This window comes from Dipodomys merriami, unplaced genomic scaffold, assembly GCF_024711535.1.
Source record: "Dipodomys merriami isolate MVZ:Mamm:240054 unplaced genomic scaffold, mDipMer1.0.p SCAF_2, whole genome shotgun sequence".
Taxonomy (NCBI): domain Eukaryota; kingdom Metazoa; phylum Chordata; class Mammalia; order Rodentia; family Heteromyidae; genus Dipodomys; species Dipodomys merriami.
The window spans coordinates 65,273,874-65,297,455 of record NW_027203381.1 but is presented as its reverse complement, the minus strand read 5'-3'; the positions used below and the strand labels follow the sequence as shown (position 1 = coordinate 65,297,455).

Genomic DNA, 23,582 nt, shown 5'->3' with positions numbered 1-23,582 from the left:
AATAAGAACAGAGCATATTTATTATAAAGGCATACAGTACAGAGCATACTTGGCATAGTATTTTTCAGAGGGCATTGGGGATCCAGATGTCTGTTTTTCTGCTTTTCCATCCCCAGTGACAGCTTTCAAGGCTGTTTAAGATTGCTGCTGGAGTTCTACCCATTATATCTAAATTTTATTATGACAGTGATGACAGCACCTAGACAAAGCAGGAAGTACAAAATGCTTCCTCCAAAGCCAGATTTCTTCATTTAACTCATGTTTCCTGAAAACTCCATGATACACTTCTTTTAGTATCATGTGAATCCTTATTTAGTCAGATAACTACATATAGCCACAAGTAATGTTACTAAATGTAGACTTTTAGTTTTTCAGTAATTCGCTGATTCCTGAAAACTCCAGAGTATACTTCTATTAATATCATGTCAATCTTTATTTAGTCAGATAACTACATATAGCCACAAGGAAGGTAAATAAAGGTAGAGTTTTTATTTTTTCAGTAATGTACCAATATAGAATGTGTGTTTTGCTATCAAACATATCAGAAAATAAAACTTTTAAAAGACAACACAGTGGTATAATTTGGGCAGGGGAAGGGAAAAAACAAATTGTTTAAATAGGGGTACAGGTAGGTGGACCCATTGCAACAATAAGATGTACAGATGTTATGTCGAAACTTTACAACTTTGGGAGGGGAAGGGGTGTGTGGGGGGACATAATGGGAAGAGATGGGAAGGAGGCAACAATGCCTGACAAGAAATGTACTCATTACCTTGCTCATGTAATTGTAACAGTAATTAAAAAAAGACAACACAGTTTCTGCCCCATACCTTTCTTTTATAAACTAGAAATTTGGAAGCCTGCAATCCTAGATACTCAAGAGCTTGTGATTTGAGAATAAGGGCTCAAAGTCAGTTCAGGCAAACAAACGCTTTCCTCTAGTTAATCAGCAAAAAGAGAAGATGTGTAGGTATGGTTCAAGTATTAGAGTGCCAACCAAAACAACAACAATAACAATTCATATGTGTATATGTATCTGTATATATATTATATATCTGTATATATAGATATGTATATATACATATATATAGATATGTATGCATACACATATAGATATAAATATAGGTATGTATGTATACAGATATATATAGATATATATAGATATGTATGTATACAGATATATATCTGCATATATATAGTATATATATATACAGATACATAATCTGCATATATATAGTATATATATACAGATACATAATCTGTATATATATAGTATATATATATATATATATATACAGATACATATGAATGAAAACATGAGGCTCAGAGTTCATTATGAAACACGCACATACAATTCTTAATTAGTTCAATATTTCATAATTTATACACATACTTACAATTTGTGTGGGAATAGTGATATACTCATAGGTAACAGTTAAATAAATACCTGTTACATGATAAACATTGAACTTCAGTTGAAATTGTCGACTTCCAAAAAAGTGAATTTATGCAAAGAATTTGGTCCCAGTTAGGATTGTTCAAAGGGTTCTCCAAAAGCATTCCTCAAAGAGGGTTTTCCACTACTGCTGTTTGGTTTGTTCATTGGTTTGTTTGAAGAACTGAGATTATTTTATCTTTTGATGGTACTGTTGTTTAAATGCAGGGCTTTGTCACTTGAGCCATGCCTCTGACTCTAGAACTCAGATTCTTCAACATTTATTTGTAGTTTGGTCTTTACCTTGTTAATATAATGGATGGAAGGGGGAGATGAGTTTGTTCATATTGGTTAAATCTCATTAGAAGGAAATGGTTTTGTTTCATAACTTAGTATATAGCAGATGAAAAGTAAAGTGTTTCTCTGTAGCGATAGACAGAATTCATCTGATGACCCAACTGTGGGCAGAAATAATTAACATAAAGCCATTTATAACATTCAGACTTAAAGGAAATAAAGTTTCTTGATCATTGATCCTGCATTATATCTCTGTCTGTCTTAAGCTTACTATTAATATTTTCATACTTGTTCCCAACAATGTTTTGAGCTAGTGTGGCTGAAATCCTGGAATGACTGTATAGAAAAATCATAACACAATCTCCTTGATCCTAGTTTCTGTAAATTACATCTCAACATTTTTAGAAGTCAAATTCCTGTTCCCACTGATAAGTAACTTCAAATATATATATTTGATGTCCATTCTATGAGGATGTTTTAATAAAAAACTTGGAAGTATATCTATACATTTTTTCTTGACTCTCCCCACCCCTAGCAAGTAGTTAATAAGCTCTAAAGAGAGGCGTAAATGTACTAGAATTTGCTATTTAAAGGAACCCTGGGATCCTAAAATGAGTCCTTTTGTAAAGAGCAAACCGTGTTTTGCAGTAGAAGTCATCACCCTGTCATCTCCTGGCTTTAAGTGGGGTTTTCCTGAGTTTAGCTTTATGAGGGTGGTTTGCACGGATGGCCTGCAGGCACCTCAGCCTCAGCCAGTCTAAATGATGGCAGGGAGCCCAGTTAGGAGGCTGTTGCTCTATGTCTTGACACGTTTTGACTCTAATTCATCAGCTACTCTAATGCCAAGAAAATATTTCCTGAAAAACAAATCCACTCATTTCATTGCCCATGAAAAACCACTGCTGGATCTCCACCGCAGACCCACATCCTCGGCTGGATGAATGCCAAGGCCTTTAACAGAGCCTTGATGGCTCTTCACATTTCAGCTGGGACTGCTTTTCCAGCAACATTTCCTGATATTCCCTCCCCCCCGCCACTGCATGCCATATGTTCAAGCCACACTTCAGTTCTCCCCACTCTCCAAATATAGCAAATATTTCATACTTCTCTGCATTTGCCTTTGGTTGTGCCTAGATTGTTCTGTGTACAACACCTTCTGTGCCTAATGAGTTCCTCCTGCAAGGGGAAGACTCAGTCATCTGAGACTTTATCACCATACCCGTGTGCTCAAGTCTGAGAGTAGTCATTACATTTTATTGCAATGATCTTTATGTCTATCCCCATCATCGCCTTTAAGTTTAGGAACCATGACTTCATAATCTTCTGATGTTGGGGTGTATAACGTTTGTATGTCTGATAAATCCCAGATAGTGTATGCTTTGGAAGTGAAGTATCGTTAACTCTTTGTAGTAGAGTTATGAAGTATTATTTCTACTTTATTGATAAGTGAATAGGTATTCAAAGGCATTGAGGAGCTTTATCGAGTCTATATGCTTAGTGTTTGAAATTGAATCTAGACCTGATGTCAAAGCCTGAATTTTCTGGGGTTTTTTTTGATAAAATGTTTCTGCCTCAGGACTATACATCATAGCTGATGTCTAACACATGATACACTATGTGAAAGTGTGTTTATGCTATCCTTTAAAAAAATGACACTTGCCGGGCACCAGTGGCTCATGTCTATATTCCTACCTACTCAGGAGGCTAAGATCTCAGGATCATGGTTCAAAGCCAGCCTGGGCAGGGAAGTCCGTGAAACTCTTACCTTGAATAAACCACTTAGAAAACTGGAAGTGGTGCTGTGGATCAAGTGGTACAGCAGTAGCCTTGAGCTGGAGAGCTGAGGGACGGTGCCCAGACCCAGAGTTCAAGCCCATGACCTACAAAAAAACAATTATACTGCACTCAGAGACTAAGCTCTGCCAGCAGTGAGGTTTAAATGCAAGAAAGTCCAGGCACAATGTCTAGAAGTGCATCCCAGTGTGTTCAGAGACAAATAGGATTTAGATGAGGTCATCCTTTCATTAAAATATTAAAACTTTATTTTAAGTCTTACTAACTTTATGTTTCAACACCCACAAGGCAAATTTTAACAACTGAAGAAAAACAACTTAGAGTTGGAAATCCATTTTAAGAGAAATGTGGTGATCATGAGGCAAAACTGTCTCCATTTCTTCCAAGGAGTGCTAAAGTACCAGTGCCAATTTAAACAAAGGTGATCCCTGTTATCAGGAGTCTTAGGTAGATGATAATACAGGCTGTCTTCACAGATGAGTCAGGGACAGACTGTCTGTCCCTCCATTGGCATTTTTCAATAAAAGATCTGGATGTAACTGAGTGAAAATGAAGTTGTACCTCCTTAGTCAATTTTACATGATTCTAATTACTTTTCACTAGAGAAGATCTTGTCTGGAAAGGTAATTAATCTAGGTCAAGGTGAAAAACAGATTATCGGACAAATGCATATGTGAGTAATAACAGGAAAGAAAAGTCCCTAATTAACTCTATCACTTCACAATTCTGGTTCCAGGAAGGTCTGAAGACCTCAGATCTAGATATTTATAGCTATTTAAAATTAATAATTTCCTCAGTCATAAGAGCCACATTTTGAATGGTCAATTATCACATGTAGTTTGTGGCCACTGTAATGGATAGGGCAGAAATGCATAGGTTCCATCAGCTATCATGTTACATAGCTTTTTATGCTGAGATTGCATTGTTCTAGGACAAAGACAATGGAATTATTGTCAGTATGTGCACACAGGTCTTTTTATTTTTTTATTTTTTTTGGGGGGGTCCGGTCGTGGGGCCTGAACTTTGGGCCTGGGCACTGTCCCTCAGCTCTTCAGCTCCAGGCTAGTGCTCTACCACTTGAGCCACAGCACCACTTCCGGCTTTTTTCTTTTTGCTTATGTGGTGTTGAGGAATCGAAGCCAGGGCCTCCTGCATGCAAAGCAAGCGCTCTACCACTGAGCCACCTTCCCAGCCCACACAGTCTTTTTAGTATGGGACTAAATGATGGATCATGGTTGACTGAGACTAGATAGGTAACAAATCTCTTCATCCCAACTCAGTCAGGTCAGCCTTTGTTTGATCAATTAAGGAAAACTTAATTTATCATTGATAGATAATTTTGATTAAACAATAGTGAATGTCAAAGAATGAATTTCAAATAATGAAATTGACATGTTTGGTGTTTTTCATTGCTTGACAATTTGATCAAATCTATTGACTAACATGACTAATTCTTTATGGTAATGTGAAAATCTGACCTTTAATTCTCAGAAATACCATCAGTTGGGGTTGAAGATGTGGCTCACTTAGTAGCATACTAGCCAATGAGAGAAAGCAGAAAGGACCCAGTTTGAGTCCTGACCTTGCCTTCTTCCCCCCACCAAAAAAAAAAAAGAGAGAGAAAGAGAGAGAAGAAACAAATCTGATCAGTTGAATTCAAGGTTGCTCTTATAGTTAAGTATGGGAGCTTAATCATTCATTAGGAGTTCTTAAGCTATTTCCTTTGACACATAAAGTCAGTGTACTTTTATCTCCAATTAACCGCCCCTCCCCTGCCAATCCAGAAATGGCACTGTGGGTCAAAGTGGTAGAGTACCAGCCTTGAGCAATAAAGAGCAGGAACAGTGTCCAGGCCCTGAGTTCAAGCCTCACAACTGACAATAAAAGAAAGAGAAAGAGAGAAAGAAAGAGAGGGGAAGAGAGAGAGGAAGAGAGAAAGAAAGAAGAGAGAGAGAAAGATAATAAGTTAGGTCAAGGTATAAAACAGGCTTAAGATAAATGTATATAAAAGTATCAACTTATTAGAAAAGAAAATGTCAAAATAATTTTATCAGTGCCTAGAGTAGGAGAAAATAAACTTTTTACTGCCCATGTGTGTGCGTGCGCGCGCGCGCACACACACACACACACAGTTATTTTGAAATAAGATGGTTTTCTAAAAGATTAAATAATTGTCTTGACTTCTTTGATCTGTCCAATACATAGACTGATATAAAAAACAGCTGATCTAGATACTCACATACAGTGAGACCAAAAGAGGATACTCTTAAGAGAGAATCACAATGGCATAATCCTAAGCATCTCTTCATATTTATATAAAATTCTGTGTGTGTATGTAGCAACAAACTCCAAGATATGGATATAAAAGATGTACATTTCACTTACAACGGCACCTTTTCCCATATTAATTAGAAGAGGACTATGATGTTTAAGACCAAATTCTTGAGCAGTTATATATGGTTTTAAGTATATGGGTACTTATACATATAGCTAAAGTAATCGTGACCTTCCAAAAAGCCTGACATCAAAACTCTGTTTAGAGGTACAGGGGCATGATGCAAATGGTAATTTACCTGCCTACTAACTTGGAGACTCTGAGTCCAACCCCCCAAAAAGATAGAACAAGAAAGAGGGAGAAGGAAAGAAAGAGAGAGAAGGAAGGGAAGGAAGGAAGGAAGAAAGAAAGAAACAAAGAAAGAAAGGAAGGAAGGAAGGAAGGAAGGAAGGAAGGAAGGAAGAAGGAAAGAGAAAGAAAGAAAGGAAGGAAGCAAGCAAGGAAGGAAGGAAGGAAGGAAGGAAAAAAGAAAGAAAGAAAGAAAGAAAGAAAGAAAGAAAGAAAGAAAGAAAGAAAGAAAGAAAGAAAGAAAGAAAGAAAGAAAGGAAGGAAGGAAGGAAGGAAGAAAAGAAGAAAGGGAGGGAGGGAGAGAAGGAGGGAAGAAGAGAAGGCGAGTGATGGAGAATGGAAGGGTCACTCTGAGACGTCCTTCTAGTGCTTCCCTTGGTGCTTCTTTTTAAATCTGTTTCCTTTTGCTACTCCCTTCATCCTGCATTTACTCCATGTCTGAATGTCCTTTCATATAGTATTTTCCCTTCAAAAACTAACCTCAAGTGCCACCTCTGCTTAAGACATTTATGCATAGGCAGTACCATTTATAATTTACTTTTACCTTCTGAATGCAAAATTTGACAACAAGAATGATGGAAATCTAAGTAATTAACATTGGAGAACATCCGTGTGTAAAAGATTATTAGGAATAGATCTTTTAAAGAATGTATTGTTAATGGCTGTTAGTAAGTGAGCTCTGGGTAAGTTAGAGTGGATATTGTTCCCTAGAGACTGTAAGCATATATTCCATATCTCCAAAATCAATGTGCTTGAACACGAAGCTGCTATTAGCAAAGTCATTAATTACCGTCCTGCTGGTTTCTCTGTTGTGAAGGATATTCATTCATTTGCTCTCTCTGATTGACAGGCAGTAATGACTCCAATAAGCTAATGAGACATCTAGTTAAATAAATATGATTTTAAGTTAATAAAAGGGTAAACATGATTTTAATGAGTTCCTGTGCTAATAGAGTTTTCCTACTTAGGGGTCCATGTTGGTGGTAACATAAAGGGATTAATAGAGGGATGAATATAAGATTGTGCTCTGCGGTTCATTAGATTTATGGCCCATGTTGAGCTATAACACCTCAAAACCTGTGGACCTTTTTGATGGTGTGCTGAGGGTCAAGGGAAAACTGAGATATGGATGTTGTACTTCTTAAATGTCAAGTATTATTTGATGTATGACAATTCTTTTTAAATCCACATATACTTATAGCTTTCTTTATATTCTATTCCCACCCCCTTCACCACATCTTTATTTCAGTTGTTTTCCATTTCCATCTATAGTGTCATAGGATGCAATTTATCAGTCATCATTTATATGTAAAAATCTGATTCTAGAGAGTAATGATAAAAAGACCAATCCCCCCCAAAAAAGATTGTGGAAATTACTCATTTTAGAACAGAACACAGAGCATAGCACTTTACATCCTAAATAATCTTCAACTCATTCTTTAAGAATCCAAGTCTAAGTTGTAAACAGATACCTACTAATGTCATAACTAACAGATGGATTTTGTGGATTCTTCTTAGGCCACAACCCTTATTATTAAAAGTTTCAGGTTCTTTTATTAGTTTTTTTACCTGGATATCAAAAATAAGATATTTTCACCTTTACTTAAAATACCGAGGTAGTCTCCTCATTCATTTTTTCTGTGCAAAAACTTCCTATGGCTCTTCTGGGAGATCCAATTCTTCTCACCAATCATGTAAAAGACAAAGTCACTTTTTGGCATCAGGAAGTTTAAGCAGTACAAGTTCTACAAAAGAAAAATATAGGATTGTATGAGGGATCTAGATACAATGGTGTTGCTTCCATTGCTGATACTATTTTAATGGGTTCACTAGTCAGTTTTATTGGTGCAAAATACCTGGCATAAATGAGTTAAAGGAAGATTTACTATTTTAGCTCATGGTTTCAAAAGTTTCAGTTCATGGTGATACAGAACTTAATTGAGGTGGGAAAATTTTGAGGCTGTTCACCTCACGGAGACAGAATCAAGAAGACATCAGAAGGACAGATACTCCAATGATCTACTCCAAGTGACCTACTTCCTTCATCCAGGACTCAGAACTAAGCCTCTAAAGCATAAACTTTTTGTGGGATACTTTATACTTGCTCCACTAACATTGTACCCTTGGTCCACAAACAATGCATAGCCATTTATACAGCGAAAAGCATTTATTCCATTGTTTCAAGTTGCCCAAGTTTTTTAATTGTGAAAATACTGTTCAGAGGGGTTACAATTACATGAGCAAGGTAATGAGTGCATTTCTTATCAAGCATTGTTGCCTCTGCCTTGGTTTTCCCCTTCCCATCCAAGTGTTCAAATTGGAAGTGTCTTCTCAGACTCATGGCAAACTTTTAAGTTTCTTCTTTGAAGATAAAATGGCACAGAGTAAATATTCTCTCCAAAAGGGAAAAGTATGGGAATAATAAGGGGAGGTTGGACCAAAAGTAAGGCCCAATGTGATGCTGCAGCTTCATTTCTGCTGTCTCAGGCATCAGAAATCATGGGCACCAGCAGTAGGGGGTAGACCTTGCCCTATGCCTTCAGCATTTGCACGTTTGCAGTCGTTTTGTTCTGGGTTGGTGTTCCCCATTGCTTGTGGCTTTTCTCAGAAAATGTTCAGGCCCTGGCATTTCTAGTGTCCTGAAGTCTTCATCGCAGCTTAGATATCATGATCACACCTTCACCTATTAACTTCTTAGGGACCGACTTGACTCTGTCACTCATTCCTTGGCTTCCCAGGCCTTCCTTTGAAATCTGGAAGCCTCCATAACCCTCTAACTCCTGCGATCTGTGTGCCTACAAACCAGCCTTATGTGGATCATGCCAGAGACTGCCACCAGCAGTCTCCCTTAAACTATGGCTGAAACTTGGTAGAAGACTTCCTCATACTTGGGAAACCTTGGAGCTATCTTCTCAAATGAAAGGGATTTGGAAATTTCTGAGATGCTCTTAAGGCAACTTCCCTTTTGTTTTGGTACAAGATATCTGATTTCTTTGTGACAGCACTAATATCTTTACCCACCCTACAAACACTTTGGTCTTCTTAGTTCTCACCAAAATCACTCATTAAACTCTGCACTCAACAATACAACACTGCTCTAACCTGCAAGTTCCTCGAAAAATTTGCAAAGATTTAGAACCAAATAGTCAGGTGTAGTTTTTGTTAGTTACTATTGTGTACTATGCCCAAAATACAGTGCTTGCTTCAGCAGCACATATACTAAAATTGAAATCATATGGGCAAGGTTAGCATAATCCCTGCACAAAATACATGACAGATAACTTAAAAGGATAATTTGTTTTGTTTTGGATATTGTCTCAGAAATTTTAGTCTATATTCCTTGGCTCCATTGATTCTAGGCCTGTTGTGAAGAATATTACATGGTAGTAGGAGCAGGTAGAAGAGGATGCTGTTCACCTAATGGCAGAGAGAAAGAGAGACAGACAGACAGAGACAGAAATAGTCAGAGACAGAAATAGAGACAACGACAGAGAGAATGCTTATTTCCTCAGGACTCCCAGCCAAAGGGATTATGCTACACAAATTTAAAGCAAATCTTCACCATTCTTCTTTGTAAATATCCTTAGAGACACACTTAGAAAAGTACACTTCATAAATATCATGAACAAATCTCAGTCCAATCAAGTTGACTATCAAGATTAACTGTCATAATGGACAATAAACCGGGAGAACATCTTGCCCAAGATTACATAACATATAAATCATTGATCCTGAAATCTACACTTATGAGGATTTGACAGTTATTGGAATCTGTGTACAGCTAAAAGGGAAATAATGGGGGAATGTATTTGGCTTATTTTGTCACAGTTTTTTTCTTAATGTTTCATATGTTATCTCTTGGATTTTTTAAAGTGAAAAAGAAAAAACAATGGTGCATAGAAAATGTTTTCTATTTGATTGGCATATTCATTATGACTTTAATGTCTTTCTGTTCTCAAACATGAGTAATTTCCATTGTTTTTGATTGATCCTTTTGGTAATGCTGTGTTTCCTAGAGTTAGGGAACAAACTTGTCATCACTAAGAAACTGACTTGATAATCCCTCAAATAATATATATATATATATATATGATTGGCCTTTGACATGGAAATCATTCTTGTTATCAGCCAAGCAAATAACATTTATTTTTTATGGATTGTGGTGATTCCTAGCAAAGGAGTATATGATACTATTATTTTCACCTTACTGTTTTCAGAAAGTAAGGAAAGGAGACAAACATAAACAACGAAACCATCTTTTGCTTTCTCTTTTAATGGACAAAGATTATTGTTTTTTTAAAAAAATATTTTAATATCCACTTAAAAGATTTGGAATTTCTCAGAAGGCCAAATAATTATAAATAATTCTCCTTTAGACCAAATATCTTGGCTCTTGCTGTTGGCTTATAAATCCTAGTCAGGTGGGTTTTCTACATTTCTTGGCATGCTTCGAAAGGAAGGCAACTCAACATTTGTCTGCTGGCTCGATAAACAACTTTATATTCATGGACAGTATTATTTCTTTATCCTAATTATTTCTTTCCTCCTTAGAAATGCAAATATGTAGGATCTCGATCTTATGTAGGATCTTAGAACTCAATTATTGGGTTCATGAACTCTAAATGTTGCCCCTGGAATCAAGATAGCGTTCTATTTTAAGTTTGTAAATGTTTACACCTACACCAGAACTCAGAGATTATTTTATTGTGTCAATTAGGCCAAAAGATATGAGGCAACAGCTAACCAATAGCAATTTTAGTTAGTAGGGATGCTGACTTCAGCCCTTTCTCAGTTATTCCTGTATCTTACACATACTCTCCTTTGAACTGCATTGAAACAAGTTAGCTTAGGTTATCACTTCAGTTGATTTTTATTTATCTTAAAAAAAGTTATCTGTAAAATTTTCTAGTATTCAAAACTTACACAACCTAGAGGTCATTGTTAATGAACTATTATTGCTCAGCAAATGATCTCCTTTTTGTATGTTTGTTTTTTGGGGGGGGTCAGTTTTGGGGCCTAAACTCTGGGCCTGAGCACTGTTCCTCAGCTCTTAGTGCTCTACCACTTGAGCCACATTGCCACTTCCGGCTTTTTCTAATTATGTGGTGATGAGGAATGGAACCCAGGGCCTCATGCATGCAAGACAAGTATATACCACTGAGCCACCTTCCCAGCCCCAGAAGATGATCTCTTAAAAAGCTGTGTCTCTGTACCCAGAGAGGACCCAGAGTAAAACAATACTAAATCTCTCACTGGGGACGCAGTAGTTTGTTCGTATTTACCTCTTAATTATAATCATTAGGGTCAAGGATTTCCCACTCTAACCTGGGTGATGATGCTGGTAATTAGATACCCATGGAAATTTGAAAAGCATCAGATAAAATCAGCTTGAAATTTTATTATATCTTCCAAATCTCAGTTTACATTCAGTCCTCCTTTCTAGTATCTTTAGAACTCCATTGAAGACACATAGCTGTCTTTGTCTCTAACAGACCATAGATATGATCTTGTTTCCTCTTCTCATCCACTGTGAAGTTGACATTAATGAGGTCATCCAAGGTGACATCTCAAGAGTCACAGACTTAGTGAGCATTGTTACTAATTTTAGCTTTTTTCCCCATTGCCTCATTGCAGTTTTATTTTTATTCAGGTTAAATATTAGAGAATAAATAGTAAGTAAATATTAAAAAAGAAATTCAGTTTTAAAGACTATCAATTCCCAAATGACCATCTGGACATTTCACTTCTAATTTGGTGCTTGAAAATAATTTAGTCTTGGAAAAAGTTGAGCCTTCTCTCTCAATCTTACTTATGTAATTAACTTGCTTAGCATATTCTCTTCTCACAATGGAAAGATAATTGCCCAATTCTTTGTTTTGGAATGGATGCCTTATTCTGCTTTAGCTTTGGTGAAATTGTCTTCTCTTTAAAATGGGAAATCAAATTATGAATTTGGGAAATTTATTAGCGGCAAATATGTTCAAATTATGAGGGTAGTTTCATGGTTTTGCCACCAGAATACTCAAAGTACTTTGTGAAGGGTACAACTTCCCATTCTTTGTTGAGCATGGCACCTTGCCAACTGCTGAACTGATGCCTTTCCTTTGGACACTAGAACAACACATTGATATTCATTTACTATTTCAAATACAGCACTCATCAGCTCCTTTAGCATGTCAATTGTGCTTACTCAAGAATTTTATAAAAGTATACAAGAATGGAAGTATGACAGTGAAAGATTTCAAAGAAATTACTCTGTACTCAAAATTAAATTTCATGCAATTCATACCCAATTTCAGCCTTAAGAAAAAAGAATATGAAACCTTTTCAAAGAATGGGAAAGACATATAAAAACATTCTAAAGTGATTGCTTAATCCTGAGATTATCAAGACCTCTCTACAGTGATTTCCTGCAAGTACTGAGAATAACTTAAAACGTTAATAAAAATACCTTTTTCTTCATACTGAGAACTGAACTTTCAATTTAGACACTATGTATGATTGATCAAATCACAGAATGCATTAGAAATAGTAATTGTTTATTGTTTTAAAGTAATCAGTTCTAATGAAAGTATTTATTTTGAATAATGCCTTCCCTTACATTTCTCCTTGTGGAAAACCTTACCTAATAATTGTAGAAACCATATGGATTCCTTATATAATTCCTTTTTGTAGGACAGAATTTATCATGATTGCTTTATAAAGCTAATTCCAATGATATTTGACATTATTTTCTATATAAAATGCTTTGTTGATTTCCTAAGAGCACATACACACGTAAGTGCACAAACACACACACACATGCACACACGCACATGCACACACTTAACTTGGCAAAATGAACCTCAGAAAATATATCTCTAATATTTTTAGTACCCTAGTTTGTGTTCTGAAGACTGTAATTGTCAGAGAAAGCTAAAATAGGTAAAAAGGATGTTTTAAAGTGTTGTCAAGTTTACCTTGATGGTTTTCATTTATAGTGTTATTCTTAATGAGAAGTAAGAAATGTTCAGTTAGATACTTTAGTCATCAATTCTGTCTACAGTAGACACCCTTACCTGCCAAATATTGTTCACCTCCATCAAGTAATCTTGCCTAAAAGCTTTAAATATTGACTCAAAGAGAAAGGTTGCATTCTATGTCTGTATTGTTTACAATGATCTCTCCTTTTTAGAGTTTTCTATTTTTTGTTTGTATTGCAACATCCTCAGTTAAAATTTATGCCCACAGATTGCAAAATATATTCATTTATATCTATTAAAAAATCTCTGTTCATAGGTGCAGTTTTTGAAGTTGCTTTTTGCTATCTTTTCAAGTTGTCAGATTCTGACTTTTGTCTATGATTACATATATAGTAACTAAAGTAGAACCTTTGGTTTTACACATAAAGCCTCTTGTTAATTAAATGTACAAGAAGAACTTGTTTTGTTCCTGCTTCAAAATAAGAGTTCAAGATGCCCCTGTCAAAACTGATATGCAACCATGGGTTCTGCTGGCCACCTATGAGGCCTCAACATTATTCTAGACAATCATAATGGGAAACAGAATGCCTAGTATGCTTGATTCTCTCCATTCAAGGACATTCAAGGACAGAGGCAGACAGAAGTCTTGTACACTTTGACAACCTTAGCACAATGTCTGATCCAAAGCATATATCCCATATATCTTTACAAAATGGCTGAAACATTTAGGATATTAAAAAATGCACATAGTATTTTCAAAACCTTCTGTGATCCCTAATCAAGGTGATTTTCAGGAATCTAGATCATTAAGACTAAATTCCACATTTATCTGGATCAAATCTAGTCCACTGTGTGGACCATTCCAACAATACAATTAAATATTAAGTTACTTAGAAAAGATGCTGAAAGTATTCTTGACCTTACTATTGAAATAACTATTGTCATTAAGTCATTCCATTTTTACAAGACAGAATGATTCCCATTTAAAATCACAAGCATATCATTGTTTTATTTACACAAGGATGTATGTGCTATGTGTACACTGATATTTCATGAATGAAAAGTAGCTATGATTATTAATAAATACTGAATGAATTTGCACTCAATACAGCAATGTAAAATTGATGATACTTTATTCATTACAAATGAATCTTAAAGAAATAACTTCCCTACTTGTGGCATATGTTTTTGTAAAATCAAATATTCTATGCTGAAAATTGGACGATCTTATGATTCTGATTCCAAAAAGTAAATGTATCATGTGAGGGTGGTTACAGAAAAATTCTTTGCTAATTTTAATGAAAGCCTCTTTTGAGATCTTTCTTAATTGCCTGCCTTTTAAAGTTTTTATTGCTTCATTTTCTTCACACACACCCAAAAACTGTAACTATGAGTGTGTGTGTGTGTGTGTGTGTGTGTGTGTGTGTGTGTGTATGAAATAATGAGGAAGGAAGGAAAATTTCCTTTTCTATTGAAGAGTTTACAATCAATAGTTCATATATTCACATTTGGTCAGCTTGTAAGAAAATTGTAAACTAGTAATTATCTGATATTTTTTCTCTGAGTAAAAGTTTAGAGATCATGGCTTCCAATTTGAACCTCATATTATACAAGAGACTTTTAAAGCAAATGATGTTGAACTACCATTTTCTCTGAACGTGTCCTGAAAGTTTGTGACACAACAGCAGCTAATATCATAATCACATACTCATTATGCAAAAAAGTTACCTCACACATTTTGTGTGCATGTGAATAGCATAGAATAAAAATGAATCTTAAAAAGCCACTTAATATAATAGTCATATTTTCTGTAGAATTCTCTTTTTTAATGCTTCTTCATATCGCTACTGTTTAAAGATTCATTACTATTTTTATTTTGTCACTTAAGAGTTTAAATTAGTTTCAAGTAGCTGTACAATGGAGTCTTAATTCAACATATAAATGTATAAGTACAATGCACCTTGATCAATGTCATTATTGTATTTTTAAGATATATATTTTAAGAGTAATTTTAGGTTCAGAGTAATTTTAGGCTCATGCCTCAACTGGGGACCCTGGATTGGCATATCATGTTCACCCCCAATCCATAACTAACAGTATTCTCTCTTCATGTTGTACCATTATTGCATTTAGACAAATGGATCATGATATGTCTCCACCATTACAGAATTATGTAATGTATTTGATTGATCTAAAGGTTTTCTCTATATTCTGACTCCCAGACACAGGTAGCTCTAATAGGACCAGATATTTCACAAAAACAAAACATAATGCTACAAAGCTATAGGTAAATCTGCCTAAATCCCTCTTAATGATTCCAAGTTTTGGGAAAGAAATCTTAGTAATAAAATCCCTAACTAGCTGGGTGCTGGTGGCTCACGCCTCTAATCCTAGCTACTCAAGTGGTTGAGATCTGGTGATTATAGTCAAAGCCAGCCTGAACAGGAAAATCTGTGAGACTCTTATTTCCAATTTACCACTACCCCCACCACCCCCCAAAAAAAGCCAGAAATGGAGCTGTGGCTCAAGTAAGAGAGCTCTAACCTTGAGCAGAAAAGTTCATGGACAGTGCCCAAGCCCAGAGTTCAAGCCCCAGGACTGGGAAAAAAAAAAAAAAAGCTCAGGGACAGCATTAAGGCTCTAAATTCAAGCCCTAAGACCAGCACTGAAACAAACAAATGAACAAAAAATCCTCCAACTAATTCTTAGGAAACAGAATGAAGATCTAATCTTACCTGAACTTCAATCTTTTAATAAGAATTTATAAATCCTATTTCTATGACATTTTATGAACTTCAGTTACTGTGAGAGCCCAGCATGATGCTCATGTCTGTAATTCAGGTTGTTCTAGAGACAAAGATTTAAAAGACAAAGATTTGAGGTTTACATAGACAAAGAGGGAACAAAACCACATCTCAACCAATAAGCTGGCATAATATCATGCCCCTGACATCCCAGCTAAGCATGAAGTATAAATAGATGACCCTGGTCAAAAGTGAGAGATTTAATCTGAAAAATAACTAAAGCATAAAGGGCTAAGGTATGGCTAAAGTGATAGAGCACTTGCCTATCTACCACGAGTCTTGGATTTCAAACATCAGTGCCACCAAAAAAGCCTATGGGAGTTAAATAAAATATTTTTTAAATTCTATATAATGCTTAAAACATTTTTAATTTAAATTTTATTGTAACAGTGATGCCCAGAGGGGTTAACTTACATAAGTCAGGTAGTGAGTACATTTCTTTTTGAACAGTGTTACCCCCTGCCTTATTTTCTCCCACTTTTTCCCCTTCTGATCACTCCCCCAACTTGTAAAGTTCATTTCCAACATTGTGTCTAGTGAAGTATCATTGCTGAATTGATTCATCTTTTGTCCCACCATTTTTGTGATTCTTTTCCTCTCCCCAATTTAGATAAACATATACAAAACAAAGGTACAGAAATCCATATTTAAATTAAACAAATCGTTTAAATAGGTGGACCCATTACAACAATGAGACGAACAAGTCGTCATATGTCGAAAAGGAACCTTACAACTTTGGTGGAGGGGGGGATCGGATACGAAGGTGAAACAAAGAAGGAGGCTACAATGCTTGATAAGAAATGTACTCATTATCTTGCCCATGTAATTGTAACCCCTCTATACAGTATTTTCACAATAAAAAATAAAATAAATAAAAGAAAAAAAGAAATCCAAAACAGTGACAAAAGGGAATAAATGAAAGGGAAAAAAAGCAAGTAAGAAGAAATAACTGCAAACAGTGCAATAAAATCCTCTTGTTTCCATTTCTTGGAGTTCATTCCAGAAGTGTCATTTTATGTGATCATGTGCATATTAAGATGCTGTGATCCTCTCCTAAGAATATCCCTCTTTGTTCATCCTGGTGTGAATGCTTAGAGTGCTGTTTAATTAAGTCCAAGTCTTTTTCTATCCATTGGGTTTACATGCAGATTTATAGACATAATCTAGTTATTACAAATGAGGGACAGCATGCAGCCTATCTTTCTTTGGGTCTCACCTATTTTGCTTATTATAATTTTTCTAAGTTTTTCCATTTTCTTATGAAGGGGGAAGTGCCATTCTTTCTGATAGAAGCATAGAATTCCATTGTGTATGTATATAATTTTCTTGATCCATTCATCCACCACAAGGCATCTGGGTGGATCTCATATCTTAGCAATGGTAAATAATGCTGCAATGAACATGGTTGTGCTGGTGGCTTTAGTATGGCCCGGATTGTGGTCATTTGGGTAAATGCCCAGAAGTGGGATTGCTGAGTCATAGAGAAGTTCTATGTTTAGTCTTTTGAGGAACCTCCATACTGCTTTCCAGAATGGTTGAACAAGTTTACATTCCTACCAACAATGTAGTAACATTCCCTTTTGGCCATATCTCCACCAGCATCTGTAATTATTAGTTTTCTTGATAATGGTCATTCTAACTGGGTGAGGTAGAATCTCAGTGTTGTTTTAATTTGCATTTCTTTTATGGGCATAGATATTGAATATTTCTTCTTATGTCTATTGGCCATTCCTATTTCTTCTTTGGAGAAGTCTCTCTTTTAAAACTTTAGCCCACTTTTTAATGGAGTTGTTTTTTGAAGGATTTGTTTTGGGGGTATTTAATTTCTTGAACTCTAAGTGTATTTTAGATATGAGGCTGTTGACTGATGCATTGCTAGTAAAGATCTTTTCCCATTCTGTGGGATTTCTATTTATCTTGCTAGCTATGTCCTTTGACATGTAGAAACTCTTCAGTTTGATGCAATCCCATTTATATAGTCTTTCTTTGATTTGTTGTGATTCTGGATCTTTACTTAGGAAGTTTTTGCCTGTGCCAAGGAGCCCCAATGTTTCCCCTATCCCTTCTTGCAACATTTTCACAGTATCTTTTCTTCCTTTGAGGTCTTTGATCCATTTAGAGTTGATTCTGGTTCAGGGTGATATATAAGGATCTAACTTCAGTTTTCTGCATGTGTATAGCTAATTCTGTCAGCACCCTTTCTTGAAGAGGCTGTCTGTTTTCCTTGTGTTTTTTGGCTTCTTTATCAAAGATTGGGTGGCTATAAGTCCGTAGGTTGATTTATGGGTCTTCTATTCAATTCCATTGGTCCTCAGGCCTATTCTTGTGCCAATATCAAGCTGTTTTTATTACTAGAGCTTTGTAATAGAGTTTGAAGCTTTGTATTAAACTAAATGTATTTGTGGGTCATATCTGGGTAGTTTCCCATATTCTTACCAGCGTTCTTTCCAAAGCACATTGCAACACATGGCTTTATTTATCTTCTAACAAATTTGCAAAATAAATACGATGATTCAAATTTTAAATGTGATAAAACACAGGCACATAAAATGTAAAAACGTTCCGATTTTTATCCAACTTACAAATGGCAATGTTTTCCATCAAAGCCATAAGTTTTACTTACTCTACCTTCCAGAAAATGTACTTAAGTGTAGGTAACATGCATTATTTCCAAAGGCTTATTTCTTAATAACCCACTGCAGTTTTTGAACAAAAAATGAAAAGAAATCAAGTAGAAATCATGAGACTTCTTACTCTTTTATGTCATGCTGACATCAACTGAAGCCCACTGGGATCAATTTGCCATCCCTCCACCTAATGGTGACAAAGTCTAAATAGAGGTTCATACATTATCCTGGAAATACACCAAAAACTTGCACATAATGTCTGTCTATAATGCCACAGTAAGCTTTACAAAGGTCCAAAAGATGTTCCCCTAAATTGTTGGGTGGTGTAGTGCCAAGAGCTTAAAAGTCTTCTGTTTATAAGTCCTGCTATTACACACTTAGCTACCTCATTAGTAACTCTTTGAAATCTAGATCTTATTCCATAGGCACATGATTGGTAAGTTATTTATATATTAAAATTTTATTATTGAGCAATAAAATAATTGTTAGATGAATGAATAACTGGCCATTACCTTCTTGGGAAACTTCCCTGGTTTTCAGTTTCAGGAGACAACAAAGGAATATCTCTGTTCTTTCTAAGTCCTATCGCCTTCCAATTCTCATCTTCTAATTCATAGCATAGCTATGTTCTGTTTCTGTGAAATCATAACCATTGCTGCCTTCTCAGTAAAGATGAAAATTTACCCATAATTTTCCTTCCTATCCCTCTATCTATCCCTCTGTTTCCTTCCTATTCCCTTCTCTTTCTTTCCTTTATTTTCCCCCCTTTTCCCCCTTCTATTCCTTTCCTACATCCCTTTACCCTTCCTTTCCTTTTCTTTTCTCTGCTTTACTCCTTCCCTTCCCACTTCCCTTTACCTTCCTTTCCTATTCCATTTTCCTTTCCTTTCTTTTCCTTCCATTCTTTCTCTTTTCTCCTCTCCTTGCCCTGACTTTTTCACTTTCCTTTCTCTCCTAATTCCTCCCCATCCCTCTAATTTCCCCCACTTCTATCTACAAAGATGTTTTGTATCCTCAGAAGGTCAGATATGATCTCTTTTGATTCCTGTCTTTATTGAGAAAGAAAACTTTATCATTCCATTTTCTATTTCATAGTGTGAGCTGTGATGTAAAGGTCTGCTTATTTGTCTCTACAGAAATAATCAATTAGAATATGGGCAAATGTTTTTTAAAAGCTACCTGAAAGATTATGTGAATTATATAAGGATTCCAGTGAATGCCCAGGAATTAGTATCAAACATATTACTTGTTCAATATTATATCAACCTTTTTTGTGCTGACCTTGGCTGGAGTGTCTAAAATAGAGGCACACTTTGCTTATAGTTTTATTCACCTATTTAGAGGAAATTACAAGATATGAATTTTTTCCTTTGCTTGGAAACAACTGACTCTGTGCATCAGAAAGATCTTGTTGAGTCCTGCATATCTCCATCACATATTGTTCTGCTCTCCCACACAGCTGTTTTAAATACAGCTTTTCAAAAGTTGAATGGTGGAGATTTGCATGCTGGTTCTATTAGGGAAAATGGTCAGATTCTATTCATACTGAATACAAGCTAAATTGGGGAGATGTTGTGACACTTTGCCATTTTCCTTCAAGTGAATGAGCAGAATTGGTATTGAAGTTGGCTTCCAATGCAGGGTCTTTCCCTTTTCTCAAATAATGAGGTCTGGTATAGAAAAATCCTCTGCTTTCTTTAAAAAACAACAATTCTGTCTTTCTGCACCCAGACAACTCTTAAGTGGAAAAAAATTAAAATTACAAACTGAAAAAATATCTACTCAGAGTATTCTGGGACATTTCAGAAAGAACCAGAGTCAGAAATTAATTTCTTATCATCAACAGAACCCAAAACTTTGAAACTAATGTTGAAATCAAGTAGCAGAATAAAAAGTTAACACAAACTATGGCATGACTCACATAAACCATTTCTTTCTCATTTGTCATACTTCCAATCCAGCTTTTTGTTTTATGTATGTGTTGGGTTATAAAACATATAACACACATATGTTATATATAACACATATATAAAACACAAGGACAAAGTATATATATATATATATATATATATATATATATATATATATATATATATATATCAAGGACAAAGAAGTCAATACAGGAAATGAAAATCAAACTATTTTTCACAAAAAGTAGCATTCCAAAAAATAATGCTAAAAGATATTGAACTGATAGGTTTTATTTATTTATTTATTTTAGTTTTATTTATTTATTTATTTATTTATTTATTATTGTGAAAATATTCCCTCCTCCATGGTATAACCCCTGCTTTCATTGTATTTGATTTTGGAACTGATAGGTTTTATAGTCAGTAACCTGAAGAGGAAATTGGCTTTCAATTGATATTTCCCAAAATGACTTCACTATAATAATTTATTTTAAACAATGAAAAGAATAGAGTTTAAGCCCCATGACTGACAAAAAAGAATGAAAAGAATAGGCTTCTTATTAGTCAATTTAACATGGGCAGACCCATGATATTAATAATGCATGTGTGTTTCACCAAGTAATTATCAAGTAGAAGTAGTATGTAAGAGTAGTTTATGTAAGAGTTTTTGCAAAGCCTTGAGCATATATGTACTGGTGAACCTGCCATCTTTATGTCCCAAATGAATGCATTTAGTGCACTACCATTCTCTTTATGCTCTTGAAAAGCCCCATATACCATTTGCATGCTGTGATGAATACATATTAATGACGTTTACCAAGTTAAAATATATTGTATTTCTACATCTTGGCTCTCAATTCAAGAAAAAGTCTTGTCTGTAATAACTCTCACCAATGACCTCCAACCTGAAGGCATTATCATTTATAAGCTAATGCATATTTGTTGATTTTCATCTATGTTTGTTCTGTGATAGGGTTGGCACCTCAAGATTTTTTTTCTTTGTCATCAGTAAATGTTTTTCTAAAGCAATAGATGGTTTTGCTATTTAGACTATTGATTGTTAATTGCAACTTTTAAGTTTTATCTTAAAAATTACTTGTAGAAAGAACATGTAAATAGATAGGCTAAATGCTGAATTTTGATTGTGAGGCTGATTCAAAGGAAGCTCAGCTCTGAAAGTTTTCTGAACTAGCCTTGGTGAAACATTACCCAGGTTATTTCATCAGATTATTACAGGCATTTAAAACAGGCTAAGTTCATTCATTTATTTCCTTGTGAATATCACAAGCACTTGTGGATAGTGGCTAAGTGCCAGATGCCCAGCAAAACTACAAGACAAAGGCCTTAGTCTCCCTTAATGGGGTCATAACTACAAGTGCATTATATGTGATATACGAAAGCCATAGATAAATGTCTGTTGAGGGGAACCAAAAGAGGAAGAGATGGCCTCTGAATGAAAAAGCACTATGTAAAGAAGGTTGATTCTGAATTTTTTCTTTGAGAGTAGGTGAGGTTTAGATTTGCCAACAGGTAGGAGGACTTGGCACCTATGAAAACACAACATCAGAAACCCTAAAGGAAATAAATGTACAAATTGCAGGATCTGTGAGAGGTGTATAACAAAGAGGCTTATAAGATAGATGTGTATGGTACTAAGTAATCTGAAGGAAAAGGAAAAGAACATACACAAACCACAAAGATTTCAGTCTTTACTCTTATAAATTCATGGCTAACCAATGTATAAATGAGAAGAGAGATGAAGCATTCATATTTGAAGGAATCATTTCATCCATCTATTATTTGTATAGAGTCTGAGAAGGTGCTTTGAGTAAGAGACTTCCCAGCTTATTACTCTTGGATCAATTACAAGTCCTGATTCACAAATGAATCAAACTCAAAATGTACATTCACAGGACCATTAGGAAGCCCTATGACTAAAATTCACAGCTGGATGGGCCTGTCCCTTTGCTTTTATGCAATCCACAAATGCCAATTTGACTTTGAAAAATACAGTCTCTTCTCCATTTCTAGCTAAGACCATTTTATTTTGTTTCTATATATAGGAAATATTACCCATTTTGCATGTTGCTTCCTGTTACATTACTAACATCCATTTCGTGGCCTCATAAAAACCAAACGTCCATTACTTATGATGAAAAGGGTTTCACTATAATTTTTCAGCAAGTTGATAACAAATACTGTATTAATTTAATTCATGGAAAACATGCAGATTTATATATTTAATCTTTTTTCAGCTGGCCATTCTTTGTGTGTATGTATACCAGTTCTGGGGCTGGAACTCAGGGCCTGGGCCTTATTACTGAGCTTTTTTGCACAAGGCCCTAGAACTCTACCACTTGAGTCACAGTCCCATTCCACTTTTTTTGGTGATAAAGTAGCTATAAGCGTCTCACAGACTTTCCTACCCAGGCTGGCTTCAAACTGCTATCCTTAGAGCTTAGCTTTCTGAATAGCTATGCATGAGTTACCTACTCATCTGGCCATTTTTAATCTGTGAATGTATGTAAGTCATAAGCAAAGAATTTGGAGTGGGATGATGAGGAAGGATCACTGGACAAAGAACCTGGGTTCTATTTTTTTTTAGTTATACACACATATGTAAATATATATAGGGTTCTAATTCTGGGATAGCTATTATCTAGCTGTGTCTTCATTGGGTTGTCTCCTCCCCCTCTTCAGCCTTATAAAATGGAGAGCCAAACTTCTTATTTGCAGTTTTAAATTTTAAGGATAATCTGCACATTGTCAGAACAGAGCTTAAGAACTTAGTTTGCACTTTGCATCTTTTATGAAATCAAGCAAGTGCACTTGTGATCTCTTGGTCTCAATAGTTTGTCGAAAACACAATAGAGATAATGACATCCCCTAACCAGGAACTTCAGAGAAAAGCATAAAATGAGCTGGGCTTCTCTCCCATTCCTATTCAGTGGTGAATCTGTTTACTTAGAATTCAAGTTCTGAGGACTCATAATCACAGCAAGAAGCATTGCAGCAAAGATATTTTTAAAGATAGCTCTAGCATTATAGTTCCTTCAGAACAGTTTGTTTAGCAGATTACTGTTGGATTGAGAATTGCTGGTGTGACAGTACCCACTGGCTTGATGGCACC

The 23,582-nt window shown here is 35.4% G+C and overlaps 1 protein-coding gene and 1 non-coding gene across 4 annotated transcripts in view; both read left to right on the top strand.

Annotated features, from left to right (window-relative positions):
* Positions 1–23,582, top strand: part of Fgf12 (fibroblast growth factor 12) — a 539,269-nt gene that overhangs the window by 486,093 nt on the left and 29,594 nt on the right. The gene's annotated exons all lie outside the window — the stretch shown is intronic.
* Positions 9,345–9,454, top strand: LOC138832661 (U6 spliceosomal RNA). Its single transcript, XR_011373609.1, has one exon. It is a non-coding gene; the product is annotated as a U6 spliceosomal RNA (small nuclear RNA).